Source organism: Lepisosteus platostomus, chromosome 6 (genome assembly GCF_059453375.1).
Source record: "Lepisosteus platostomus isolate fLepPlt1 chromosome 6, fLepPlt1.hap1, whole genome shotgun sequence".
In the NCBI taxonomy this organism is placed as follows: Eukaryota; Metazoa; Chordata; class Actinopteri; order Semionotiformes; family Lepisosteidae; genus Lepisosteus; species Lepisosteus platostomus.
Window position 1 is genome coordinate 38,618,617 of NC_142616.1, and position 14,933 is coordinate 38,633,549.

The following is a 14,933-nucleotide window of genomic DNA, read 5'->3' on the forward strand; positions in this document are numbered from 1 at the left end:
CCCTAGCTGACACACAACATGTTTGCAGACATGGTTAGTCCACTTTAAATGCAAATGTGTTTGCCACAACTTTAAAACGCCTCAGTTTAATGATGGGATAATAATACAAAAACAATCAAATCAAAGTATCAAGATCAAAGTGCACCACGATACACTGATTCAACATTTTATCTTCAGACAGTTTGTCTTTGCAAGTCAAAAACAATTTTTCAGAATTAACTTTGCAAGCCTCTATATTATGGTCAATACTTTGATTTTTTACAAAAATTTTTGTTGGTACACGACAAGTTTTTGTATACAGTAAATACCTGCATTTCGTGTATTTGTAGTAGGGGTGTGGAGAATCAAATATTCCCTTATCACTCAAACATGCTTCACAACACTGATTTTATTCTCAACATCCTAATATACTATAGGTGATTATGGATGCAAATCAGCAAATTCATAACATTTTTGGATCTTAACTTCATTTAATTTAATTGCTGTGAGAACGTTCTACTTTCTATCAAAATCCTTCTAGCCTATAGGCCACAACCCCTACACAGTATATTGCTGTTTAGTAGCACCTCATTTTGCTGTCTGGTCAATATCAATGCAGTTGGGGGTTCAAAAAATACTTATATTGTATAAAATAATTTTCTTATGGTTACAAGGTATAAACAAGGTAAAACATTTTTTACAGATTACCTCTGTAGCACCTAAATTACCTCTTCAAGCATTTCCTTTTCAGATATATTTCTTTCGAGCTTCTTTTCTAAATTGTGTGGTCTCCTATTGGATCAGAAACGTTCACATATTCTGTAGTAGATTTCCAATTTAAGATCCTTATAGGGTTTCTAAACTTCAAATTCATGGCCTTAGTGCTAATATATGTTTGCTAGCAAATATAATTGCAGAATCTTTATACACCAGAGAAAAACAGTACATCAATCTGTATCCAAACAAATCCATATTTTAAAACATTCTACGATAACCCACTAAACTCCAAATAATATCTTACTTTATTGGATTTCTGACCAGCCAAAGATGATCCATTAGCTTAAGCTGCCAGTTATTTGTAAAAAAAAAAAACCAATCATTGCAACTTATTTAACAAGCACTGCAAAAACAATTACTGGAACTCAGCAGTGAATATAAAAAACTTTTTCACAATGGTGTCCCAAGCATGTTTCAGCAGTTGGTAGTGCTGAAGAGAAAAGACACATGCTAGAATGCTTAAATAGTTGACTAGAAACGTTGATACAGAAAAATATAAATTATAGTGTTTTAATGCAAGCTACAGTACATGTTTGTTATTCAAGTCCTTTGGTATTAAAGGAAAATGTCATACTTTAGCTTCTTATTTTTGCGGTTAAAAATACAAGCTGTAAAATAAACAAATTTCTGTTTTTTCTTGGCTCAGCTGACAGCATGTCTGGAGCGGCTGACTTAAGATGAAAAAAAATTAAAAACAGTAAATTCTTTGTATGTGAAACAATTGAGCTGATGCCTTTTGCAAAGTGGACTTCTGAAATAGGGCAGTTTTTATTGCTCCAAAAACTGTTGCTACAGAATTTTATTTCTGTTGTATTGCTCCACAGAACAAAAAGCTGGCTTTCAAAACTGAAAACTGAATTTCTGTCCTCATACCTTCCTACTGTACTTCCACAAACTATACAATCAAAAATGCACTATTATCCAACTAACACTTTGTTGCAGACGTTTAATAAGTCCCCTTCAGATTTCTTCTGAGAGTTTCACTCTCTCTGGTTGCATATTTAATGAAACTACTACAGTATATGTGTACTGTATGTGTAGGGGCCACAATTCCTGATATCAAAAGTTTCTTCTTCAGATGTCTCCTGCTGCAAAAGAGCTTTTTTGCAAAGCTGAGCCGCGTTTAAAAAGACAAAACTTTTCTCAGGAGAGACATTACATGTGCTGTGATTAGTGGTTTTCCATTTCTTGTTCCTTCAACCATTGCGGATACTCAGTGTTCCATAATGCCATTCAGGCATCCTCCTTGCAATCCAATCTGCTCAATTCTTTCAGGTTTTATTACATTTCATGAACGCAAAACTAAGCAATTATTCACAGTATTTACCCCAGAGAATCACATGCTGAGTTGTCATGCAAAGCGTAGGGCGGTGGGGAACCAAATACTCCCTTATCACTCAAACATGCTTCACAGTAATTACCATTTCCTGTGTGTGATGATTCTTTTGGGTTTACAAATACGGGTACCCACAGCAACAACAAAAATCCTTGCAAGCAAGAGTGGTGGATCTACGGTCGCGTCTCTCGCCGTGAATTGCTTGTACCTATGTGTATTAATCCTCACTGAGCTTTCGCTGTCATCAATAAAAGAAAAAGAGACAAGATAATAGAGACATTGACCAGGGACTCCTCTCCACTGAATAAACTGTCACTTACAATACAATTCGTAAAGTCTGCATTTTAGCAGTAAAACACTACAGCAATTACATGCTTACACTTTATCACTGGATATACATACACGTATATTAATTTCATAAAACTCATTTCACACAAGCCCTAATATGCATGGCAAGCTAATGGGATGTTTGCTGGGGGGGTCCCTTGCGCAAAAACAATTGTAAAGCTTACCTTGAGAAGTTGTGGGTTAATGACCGTCAATGAACAGTACAGAACCACACCATAAAAAAAATCGCATTAACAGCTCAGAGGGGAGAAAGAGAAGGGGAGAGAAGAGAGAGAAGGACGGAGGAGTTAGAACTCAAAGCTTGCTCCAGGTGAGAGCCCCTACTTCATGATCATCCAAACCAAACCTGACTGGAGCTACAGTAAGTATCTGAAATTGCTAGGGAGAGCTTGCTATCCTGTGTTTTTGGGGAACTTGGGTTTCCTTGGTAAAAGGTACCTCGGTTAGAAACGTCTTTCCTGCTTGAGGTGCATTTTTAAAAAAGAGAGATAAGCTCCCATTTATTTTGTGGCACCCAGGGTGCAGACAGCGATTTAACTGCAGGTTGTAATGCATTTATTAAGAAGGTACTGTACCTTCTCTCTTATTTGGCCTCTTTAGGCATTAGTTTTATACTCAGTAGAAGTCTGTTTTTTTTCTAAATGATTAGAAGGTAAGTACTACTGGTTAAATACTAGAGTAACTTGTGTGTTATATGTTTTGTTGTGTGTAGTGTTTGTCCTGTCATTAATAATAAATATTTGTTTAAACATGTGTGCTTAGATTGTTACTCTTTTCACCAAAGCTGTGCCAGAGAACAAAGAATTCACATGCCTCTAATTATATCAACCCCTAGGATATATTCTGCTGAAATCACGTACAAGTTGGGGGTTATGAAGATTTATTTTTCTTATTGACTAAATTGCTCGGTCAGTTCCAGATCTTCACCATTTTAGTAAGCCCCCCATTTGTAACACCCACTATACCAGTTTGCTGTGCTCCTGACCTGTGAATACCTCTGGAACCCCTCCCATGTTCTTTTTTCTATTTCTTAGAAAATAAACTTTTTAGAAAGCAATCCCATGTGAATTCTTTCTGTGCATGTGCCGGTGACAACAGATCACCAACAGTAAATCTGCAAGCACTGGGAGGGACCTGCAGGGTGTCACCACAGCCTGGCAGCATTGGACTCGTGATACAGATGCCATCTGGAAGTTGGCCACAGGACTTTAGGGGAACTGGAGTTCCTAAGCTAACGCAGTGTTTGAAAGTGATCATTGCCAGCTTTTATACCCTGCTCCCGTCCAATTGATATTAAGCATTATGTTAACCAGCATGCATTTACAGCAGACTTAACTATGGGGATATACAGTATATGCCAGCTATAGGGAAATATTAGGACAGTGCTTACTTTGTTGAAGTGAACTTTATTTAGATTAATATATTTAAATTCTTAACATCACTATTTGCTGTTATATTGTTGAGATATGCACTGCTCTAAATATTAATGATATTTTTTTAATAACCATTTTCAAAACAGCAGTGTTAATAATAGGATCCAGATGAAGGCAGTCTGCAAGAACTGCTGAAATAGTTGCTGTATAAATATCTGTGGTTATTACTTCACGCAATTCTTTAACTTGGTAACTTTTGTCTCAGATATGCAACTGCTCAAACAAGAATTATTCTTGCTCTGTGCATGACTTTGCCAGCTAGGAATTCTAAAGGGTTTGGACCCTCCTATTCTGCCACAGATTCATCTCCCAGAATCACCAGTGCATACACAGACCAGCAACAGACACGAGTATGGCTGAATTGCCTATATTTTCTAGTAGTACTACTAGATTCAACACTGTCCAGTTAACACACTAAGAATGTATTTTAAATAAAACAAATCCAAAAGACACACATTCCAAACCAGCATTAGTGTCTAATTAAGCCCCAGGCACCAATCACATATCCCAAAAAAGTGCAGTCCAGCAGTTCTGTCCTCCATGTGGTTCACTCATACTTCCTCCCTCCAACTTGATTTCTCAGGGTCCAGTGTCAGGTGGGGGAGAGATGATCAATTCAACTTTATTGTCATTATACTTACACAGGTGCAAAGTATAATGAAAAGTGTTTCTCATTAGTCACTCAGGTGCAGTATATAAATAGGACAGAAGATAAGACAATAGACAGTAACACAATAGCAATAACAGTAACCTGTACTATAATAACATAAATAACATGTAATCAAGTAATCAAACTGTGCAAAATTCCACAAACAGAGAAAATATAATAGGACAAAAACAGTGCAAGGTAATTCTTGGAACAGTGCAAAAATAGTATGGTTAAAAATAGTATGGTTAATAAATATTATGACCGGTACAGTTTTACTGGGCTATCGAGGGGACAGTACAATTTCAGCTTACATGTGTGTGTAGTGGTGTAGGAGTACAGCCCTTGTGGGTATAGGAAGATGTTAGGAGAGATCATAATATGATGGGAGGGAGTGGGGGCGTCACCAACTTGACAGCTCTGGGGAAGAAGCTATTTTGGAGTCTAGTTTTTTAATCCACTGGAATGACTGGAACCTTCTGCCAGATGGTAGGGGAACAAACAAGTTATGACTGGGGTGAGTGGGGTCAGACAATTTTGGTGGCTTTTTTCAGACTCCTGGTGTTGTATATTTCCTGGAAGGATGGTAAGGCACTGCCAATGATGTGTTGGGAAGTTTTGACCACCCGCTGTAGTGTCTTACGGTCGGATGCGGTGCAGTTGCCATACCAGACTGTGATGCAGCTGGTCAGTATGCTCTCCACCGTACATCTGTAGAAGTTGGTGAGGATCTGTGGATGTAAGTGTATTTTCTTCAGCCTTCTCAGGAAGTACAGCCCCTGTTGTGCCTTCTTGATGAGACTGGAGGTGTTCAGTGTCCATGTAAGGTCCTTAGAGATGTAAACACCTAGGAATTTGAAGTTACTCACCATCTCCACCGCAGACCCTTCAATGTAGATGGGGGAGTGGACTTTTCCTTGTCTCCTGAAGTCAACAATCAGCTCTTTGGTTTTGCTGATGTTGAGACATAGGTTGTTGGTTCGGCACCAGTCTGCAAGTTGTTTTATCTCCTCCCTGTAAGGCAGTCTCATCATTGTCAGTGATCAGGCCCATGACTGTGGTATCGTCAGCATACTTGATGATGGTGTTTGTGCTGAACTTGGCAGTACAGTTGTGGGTGAACAGGGAGTAAAGCAGTGGGCTGAACACACAGCCTTGAGGGGCACCGGTGTTAAGGGTGAGTGTGTTGGAGGTGAGGTTGCCAATCCTGACAGTCTGGGGTCTGCTGGTGAGGAAGTCTAGGATCCAGCTGCAGAGGGTTGTATCTAAACCTAGAGCCCTGAGTTTGGTAGAAAGTATTATGGGTATGATGGTGTTAAATGCTGAGCTAAAGTCAATGAAAGCATTATTGTATAGGTGTTCCTTTTATCCAGGTGGGTTAGTGTGGTGTGTAAAGCTATAGAGATAGCATCCTCTGTGGAGAGGTTTGTACGATAGGCAAACTGGAGAGGATCCAGTGTTTTTGGAATGCTGGCTTTAATGTGTGGAATAAGTAGTTTTTCAAAGCACGTCATTATGATGGGGGTGAGTGCAATAGGGTGGTACTCGTTCAGGCATGTGGGGGCTGATTTTTTTGGTACTGGCACGATGGTGGTCATCTTAAAGCAGCTAGGTACAGTGGCCTGGGCCAAGGACAGGTTGAAGATGTCAGTACAGACATCAGCTATCTGCCAGTCACATGTTCTGAGTACCAGGCCAGGGATACCATCAGGTCCAACAGCTTTATGTGTGTTCACTCTACTTAGTGATTTCCACACATTTAGCTTCGATAGTGTGGGGGGTGGGTTGGCAGGGGAGTCAGTGGTCCAGGTGGCTGGTTCAGGGTTATGAGCTTCAAAGCGTGCGTAGAAGGTGTTAAGCTTGTTTGGAAGAGAGGGGTCAGTAGCGCTTACAGGGCTACAGGGATATAGGAGGATACAGGGATATAGGAGCCTTCCCTGGGTGCTCCCAGTAGTCCTTGGTGTCAGTGTTTTCTCTTGTGTTCAATGTTGTAATCTGTCCCGCAAACCTTCCTTCTTCCAAATAGTCCCAGTTCTGTCTTGACTGGGGCTTTTTAAGCCCTCTCCCAGGGTGGTGGAAGCATCCCTGTGATGCTTTCTGTGGGCGGAGCCAGCTGCCCAGGGCTTCTTCAGGAAATGGCTGTACCCAGATGGCCAGATGTACTGTACAGAACAGCATGACTCAAAGGCAGATTAGCACATCTATGTGACACAATAATTAATGAAATTCAGCAAATAAATGTCCTTATCAAGATATACCACAATCGATTAACATCTACTCAGCTCACTGAAGTGTTTTATACTATTGTGTATCACCATTTGGTTTAGAGATGTACTGTATCAGGTGATACACTCATTGCATTGTGTGGAATGAACTCGGTTTAACATTTTCCATTTTCCAGTTTCAGGGCCTAGAATGTTTCATTTTTACCATGGACATCAAATCCTTATACACTGTCATTCCCCACAGTGATGGTCTTACAGCCCTCAAGCACATGCTGAACAAACACACAGTGCTTGATCTACCTGCCAACATCTTACTTTCTCGTCTTTAGACTGTGTTTGGAGTTTCTGACACTGCTCTCAAATGGTTCAAATCTTACTTCACTGATCACTGTCACTTTGTCTCTCTTAATGGGTATAGGTCTGAAATTGGACTTGTTAAGTCTGGTGTTACCAGGGCTCAATACTGGGCCCCTTGCTCTTCAACATTTACATGTTTCCACTTGGTCAGCTTTTAAGATCACATGGCCTCAGCTATCATTTCCATGCTGACGATACTCAAATATACATCCATACCTAACCTGACACTGACGTGGCTGTCTCTATTCTGTCTAATTGCATTTCTGACAAAAATTTGGATGACTCAAAATTTCCTTCATCTTAACCGCGACAAGACTGAAGTCATGCTTATTGGCACCTCCCATCAACTTCGTAAAGCCAATCCTGTAACCCTATCTGTTGATGGTTCTGTACTTGAGCTTCAATCTAAATTAAAAAACTTTGGGGTTATATTCAATTCTGGCTTAACATTCGACCCACATGTGCAGCATGTTGTCAAAACATCTTTTTTTCACCTCAGAAATATCGCTAAAATACACCCTTTGCTATCACTAACTGTGGCAGTAAAGCTGATCAACACATTTGTGTTCTCTCTAAATGACTACTGTAATGCTCTACTCGCTGGGGTATCTACATCTACTTTGAACAATCTGCAGTGTGTCCAAAATTCAGCAGCCAGAATCCTGTCTAGTGCAAGTGATCACATTACTCCTATCCTGGAAGCACTGGCTTCCTCTCAAATTCTGTGTAGAATTTAAAATCCTCATGCTCACCTACAACGCTCTGCATGGCTTGGCACCTCAGTACCTGTCTGAACTATTATCGCCCTACTCCCCACCTCGCAACCTTCACTCAACTAATTCTGGTCTCCTTACTGTCCCCCAAGCCCATCTACATTGTATGGGTGACAGGGCCTTCTCCTATTATGCCTCCAAGCTCTGGAACTCTCTGCCCAAGGATATCAGAGAGTCACCTTCAAATCCAGACTCAAAACCCTCTTCTTTAGAAAAGTCTTTTCTTAACTGGTTGCATTCTTCACCACTCTGCTTTTCTTCCTCTGTATATTGTAATTGTGTTTTATCTTGTGTATTCCTTTTATTTATTGTTGTCATTCTGTAAAGCGCTTTGAGAAGCCACCTTTAAAGACGCTATATAAAATAAAGTTTATTATTATTTATTATTTTCATACATCTTGTGGAATTGGTCGTCATGCTGAATGCCTTCTCATTCAATAACCTTTTTTTATCAGCAGGTGAGTAGGTTTGCCATGGGACCTAGTTATGCTAATATTTTTGTCAGCTGGGTAAAAGAATGCTTCTTCAATTCCTACACCAGCATTGTCCCTGACCTCTTCAGGCAATACATCGATAACTGTGTCAATGCCACAACATGCTCTAACAATAATAAGAGCTCTAATGATCAGCTAGAGCATTTCCTGCAACATTTCACCAACTTCCATCCATCCCTCAAGTATATGGTTGACACATCTGCCATTACTTTTCCGTTTCTTGACATAAGCCTATCGATTAACCATCCAAAACTCTCTACTTTAGTCTATTACAAGCCTACAGATTCATACAGCTACCTCCTGTACAGCTCCTTCCAACCCACACTTACTAAAAACTCCCTCCCTTTTTCACAGTTCCACAGACTCTGACAAGGACTTCCATAACCAAGCCCTCAAAATGCACTCTTTTTTCATGAACAAAGGACTTTCCACCCTGTTACTGACGGGGCCCTCTCCTGAGCCAAAATAGCTCTTGGACCGTCAACCCAATTAGGAACTCCCGAACTTACAATTCCATTGGTGCTTCCCTACCACCCTAACACCCTTTCTATTCCCAGGATCATTAATGATAACTTCTTTTCTGACCAACCCGTCATCTCATATCACCAACCACCTAATCAGTGTAACCTTCTTATTTACAGATCCCTTGACCGTCCACAGCAATCATCCACACCAGACACTTTCCCTGGCAACAAGAGCTTGCTGTATCACCTGTAAATATACATCCAATACTATGCACATTCAAGGACTCCAAATTCCAGAACACCCAGATGACATAATGTATTCCCAGCATCTCTTGCGTCTCAATTTACTGCATCTCTTGCAGAAAATGCCCAGCTATATACATTGGTGAGACAGGGAGACCATTTCAGAGAACGTCAGGACTGTGAGGATCAAAGATCTCTCCAAACCCATAATTTTCCATTTCCCCCCTAATGACCATGATCATGCCAATCTCTCCATCTGCATTCTCACAAAGGAATTTCATCTGAAACCAATTATCCTGAAACCAGGATCACACCTTCCCCATTCACTTAACAACAGACTCATTTTCTTCTAATTCTCTCTATTCATTTGCAGGTTTTGACTTCACACCTGTCTTCCACTTCTCCCTGAGTGTCAATACTCCTCTTCTGCTACCTGCCACCTCTCATCTACCCAATCTTTTGTTCTCCCAATCTTCATTAGCTGATGGTTTTTCTCTCTTCTTCACACCTGAAGAAGGCTCCACAGCCAAAACATTGTGTCTCTTTTCTTTTCAGCATGGAATAAACCTCTACCTGTTCTTTTGTATAATATAAACTATAGAGTTAATGTATACTTCACAGTGATGATGTACAATGATTATGTACAAAGTAACAAAGCCACAGGCTTTGCTCTTAAGTTGTTGTATATCGAATCAGCATATTAAACTCTGGATGTTCTGTAGGTACAGTATACCCCTTGTAAACAGCCACTGGCTGAGTACAAAAAAAGACTTACACAACTACTCTAGACATTTTTTACATTTCAAAATCTAAACAGAAATAACTCTAAAATGCTGTTTCATTTAAAAATGTAAATAACATTACGGTGATTGACTAATTTCATTGGCAGTAACATAATATGTACTGCATAACTCGCCTGTTGTTGCAGCAACATCAAATTCAGAAACACAAAGTTGCTGAACAGTGGCAGACAACAAATGGAACCAAGTTTCACAGAATTCTGGTTCACAAAGTTCCCCAATAGAAGTTCTAATGCAAAAGGAGAGCTGGTTCAGTTAAATGCAATATGATCGCACTAAATTGAGTAAAAGGGGACAAATACAGCTTAATTTTAAATAGCACAGATATTTTAGTAAACCAAAATAGAAAAGAATATTCAGAGATTAAATAATTTCTAGAATGTTATACAGGTCCATGCAGACTTACATGATATGAGGACATTAAGAAAATTGACCCCAGGTAGCATTCTATAGAAAAGTATAGCCATAAATCATTGCAAAATAACTGCACTGCTGATTGGAAAGAGAAAGTTAACTTGCTCCTGAAGCAGCTTCTGATAAATAGTTTTATTTTATCATCTTTGCATATTTCATTAGTTGTCTCTTTTTGGTTTAAGAGATGCATACAATTATCAACTCCTGCAGGAGAGTTTAGAGTGATGGAACTATAATGAAGAAAGACATTTTATGATTTCATTTCACAAACAAAACATTTGAACAAAATGTTTGCATGTAGCATATGAATTGACAGATGTTATTGATAATGCATGTTTATTAACCACATTCCATAAATTCTGAAGCACTTAGGGAACATGATTGTTAGTGCAGTGTCTACGCAGTAGTAATTAAAAATAGAGTCAGGCTGGGTTATTGGCATCATTGCTGGAAAGCTAGCAATTGAATATTACAATAAGGGGTGAATAAAGCTTTGTAAATAGAATGCTTTAAAGTCTACTAATTGCAGTTTTTTGCATATGAACGTTCTGCAAATATTTTAAACTCATGGCTTCAAATAATATACTATATTAGTGCACTTATATTCTCTGAAAGAAAACAAATACCCATAATAAATAATACTTGATTGTCTATTTGGAAAAACTATTTGGGTATTTAGGAGTCAAAAGTTATTTTTACCCTTAACTCATCTCTCTTTAAAATGGTGACTATAGTTATAATATGTTTACTAATGTTGATAAAGGAGACATATGTGAAAGTTGATTTGAGACAGAAATTGATGGGCCATTATACAAATGATACAAAAACTTATCCTGGCCCTATTTCTTACTGTGATATAATACTAGTTTTAATAACAGTCTTAAGTCTTACACTATCAATATTTAAGGGATGTTGGATAATATGACAGGAATGGTTAAGTTCTTCAGATTCATCAGAATAATTAAAATGATTAAAATGTTTTTACGGGAAGGAATAATGTTAACAAAGGCCTTGGAAACTATTCTAGTGAAGAACTGTTGCACATGTTGCACTGTTGTTGAAGAACTTGCACATTGTCTATTGTTTGTTTGTACATTGTCTTGATGCACTGTTTGAACTTTGTCTTGTTTTTTACACTTGTTTTACAATCGAGAGACTTTCTGTAAGTAAGAATTCCATTGTACCAGTACCGGTTACATATGGCAATAAAGTTCAAGTTCAAGTTCAACTGTGCTATATCCATATAATTAAAATAATATTCCATAATGAGTTTAAACATGCAAAGCATTTGATGGTGCATTACTGAAATGAAAGAAGCATCTACCTAAACAATGACAGTCCATTAGTTTTTTACCCTTAAAAAAGAATGCACCATAAAGATAGCTGCTTCTAAATGGATATAACGCATGGCAAGAGGACAGCTTTGAGAAAATTTGATCTTGTGTTATTTTAAGCAAATAATGGTAGCCAGAGTTCCCTTTACTATAGCACATGAAGAATGAAAGTGCTGCTACCCATTAAACTGGTCAATAATCAATTAGATGTGACCTCGCACACTACATTTTTTTTCTTTTGACATTTTTATCTCCAGGTGTTCCAATAAAGGCATTTACACCTCATTATTTAGCCATCTGTTTTTGGTAGACAAGAGCACCAAGAACTGACACAAGTTGAGACTCAAGAGAAACTTATTGCATCTCCTTCCTTTCACAGCTGGTAATAAGGTACAAATTACTCTAAGTGAAGAGTCTGGAATATTCCAACCGTCAGATCTATGTGCTATTTCCATCAGAGGCTTCCTGAGTGAAGACAAACTTAAATGCAGGTTAATTACAGTTTATTTCTAGATTAGAAGCTAATATGTTTTTATGGGAATCTGTTATAATTTTGAACCCCACAGGTTTCTTGAATGTGCAAAAAAGCAAGCCAAGGACTTAGTAGTACAAGTTGATCTCAAGAAGGTGACAGAAGGACCGAGGCGTGAGCTAGAGAAAGTGTTTTATGAGGATCAGGAAAAGAGATAATATGGCACTGAGGAGATGTCAGAATTACGAGGCTCTGTGCCTGAGAGTCTGTGAGCCAAGGGCATTTCAACATTTAGAGAATGTTGAACATAAACAAGCTCAAACAGAGTGAGCATAAGAAACAAGCGAGTTGTGTCCTACAGTAGTTGCTCCGAAAAGTGGGGCAAGTAATAGCACCGCTTTTAGATGAGAGTGCATGTGAGTTGCGGAAACGACACAAAGTTAACAAAAAAGTTTTCAGACTGTGAGTGCACGTCAGTCGCTGTGAATATTCCTGTTCCGTGCCCAAAGAACAGTCCTGGGGTATCACATTATTTATATAGCTGGCTCCAGCAGCTGAAAATAAAAAAAATACCTGATATAGAATAACCAGGGCCCTATCAATCCATTGACGACCATGTCACCATAAGTAATGATAAGATGTGCAGTTCACAGAACAGCTGTATTACTGTATTTTTCTATATAAATATATCTATATATATATAGAATTTAGGTTAAAATTTAAAACAACATATGGTTGATCAAATATAAGCTATATACAGTAAATAAGTATAAAAATCCAAGGTTAGAAGGAATCTGCAGACCCCAAGAAAGAATAACCGTGGATTTCTGTGTGTAGTTTTTGCAGGCAGTGGAAAGAGCATTTAGCTTTGTTTTACAGTTTACTTTCAGAAGCTGAAAAATTAGACATACTGTGGAAGTTGTCTTGACAATCTGTTATGATGGCACAGAACACAAGTACAACCAGTGGGGAAACTTCATTAGATAAGTAATTGTATTCAATATATCCTGAAATGAATGAAAACTGCAATGTGTGTTGATAAATTAGATAGGATAACTCCCATTTTCTACTTTTTCATTAAAGTTATCTGACTAATTTCAGTATTGTGTGTTAATTATATATGATTTTTCAAGTTTACTACTCATCTTAATTATTTCATATTTTATTTTGTAATCCCTATACATCAGTGGTTCTCAAACTTTTTGGACCAAGTACCACCCCTAATCCAACCAAAGCATCCAAGTACCACCTACAAGTCATCATCTCATAGGAACCCCAGAAATTCTCAATGACCAACATGAGCGCGCGTGCACACACACTCACACATACATATAATAAATATTATAATAATAAACTTTATTTGATATAGCGCCTTTAAAGGTGGCTTCTCAAAGTGTTTTACAGAAAAAAACCCATTAACAACAACTAATAAAAAAGCACCATTTCAGTGAGAGGGGTGAGCCTGTTTAGTTGAGCAAACCAGATGTGAATTAATTTTTCGAGCCTTGATACAATTCACAACAGAGTCTTAACAGATATTAAATCGTCAGGCATTTTCTTGACGGCAAAGGTCTCGCGGTGGATGTTGTAATGCGTACATTAATTTCTGGAGCAACCTCTCTAATTCGTGTAACTACACTGTTATGTCGGCTTGTCATCGCTCTAGCACCGTCTGTACAAACTCAGACGCATTTTATCCAGTTGAGGCCATTCTCTTCGATAAATTCATTCAGAAGCTGAAATATGTGCTCTCCTGTAGTTCCTGTTGGTAGCGGTTTACAGAACAGAAAGTCTTCATGGGACATGCCCTCAAACTCGTATCTAACGTAAACGAGCAAATTGGCCAAATCGACTACAGACTCATCTAATTGCAGTGAAAAACATCTGCTCATCTTAACGCGCTCTATCAGTGTACTTTTGATATAATCCTTCATTTCAATAATTCTATGAATGACTGTGTCTTTCAGGGGGAGGGGGGCAGCAGGTCGAGCTCTTTAGCAGCTTTTTCTCTACACATAATACGTGTCAGCTCTTTTGCCAACGGTAAATAAGGTTCTTCAGCTTTAGCAATACGCAAGCTTGCATTTTTCCGCGTTTCCGTTTTTATTTCCGTATTTATTTATAATAAGTTTTTATTTCATGCGCATGGGAGCGAAACACAGAGACGCTCGGTGTATTTTTCTCAAATTAGAACAGTTCTTAAATATTTTTCTGTTATCACTCTTTCGTGTGCTCACAAGATTACCTGCGTTCGTAGCATGTATTTCTATGCATTCCTGTGTTTACAACGTTGGCATTGTTCCAAAATCACGCACATTCTCATTTCTCCCTATTTGCTGGAGATACAGTAGCTTTTTTTAAATACAATTGGTCACTTGCATCCATAGCACGCATTCCTATAGAGTGGTATAGAATTACAGAGTATCTCTTGTGTCCACTGACGTATTAGCGCGCACTGTATCGTAGTACGTAGGCTGCGTATTCGACACGTATTAAAATACAAAATATGAAAACCCGTCCCGATTTTTCAGTGCACACGACACAGTTCCAGGGTCATTTGGCATACCACTTGGCGGCACGCCACGTACCACTGCCGGTACGCGTACCACAGTTTGAGAACCACTGCTATACATAATTCCAAAATGCTAGTTTAACCATATCAAGTTAGCAAAATAGCATTTCTGGATCCCTTCAGAACAGTGACACTTTTTTTTCATTGGTGAAACAAAGTCACAAAGTAAGGCTCAGTTTGAGTTATCCTGTGCATGACACATTAGGACCATATGTGTTGAAATGGTGATTTCTTCTTTAACAGATGTTTATTATAAGTTTTTTTTT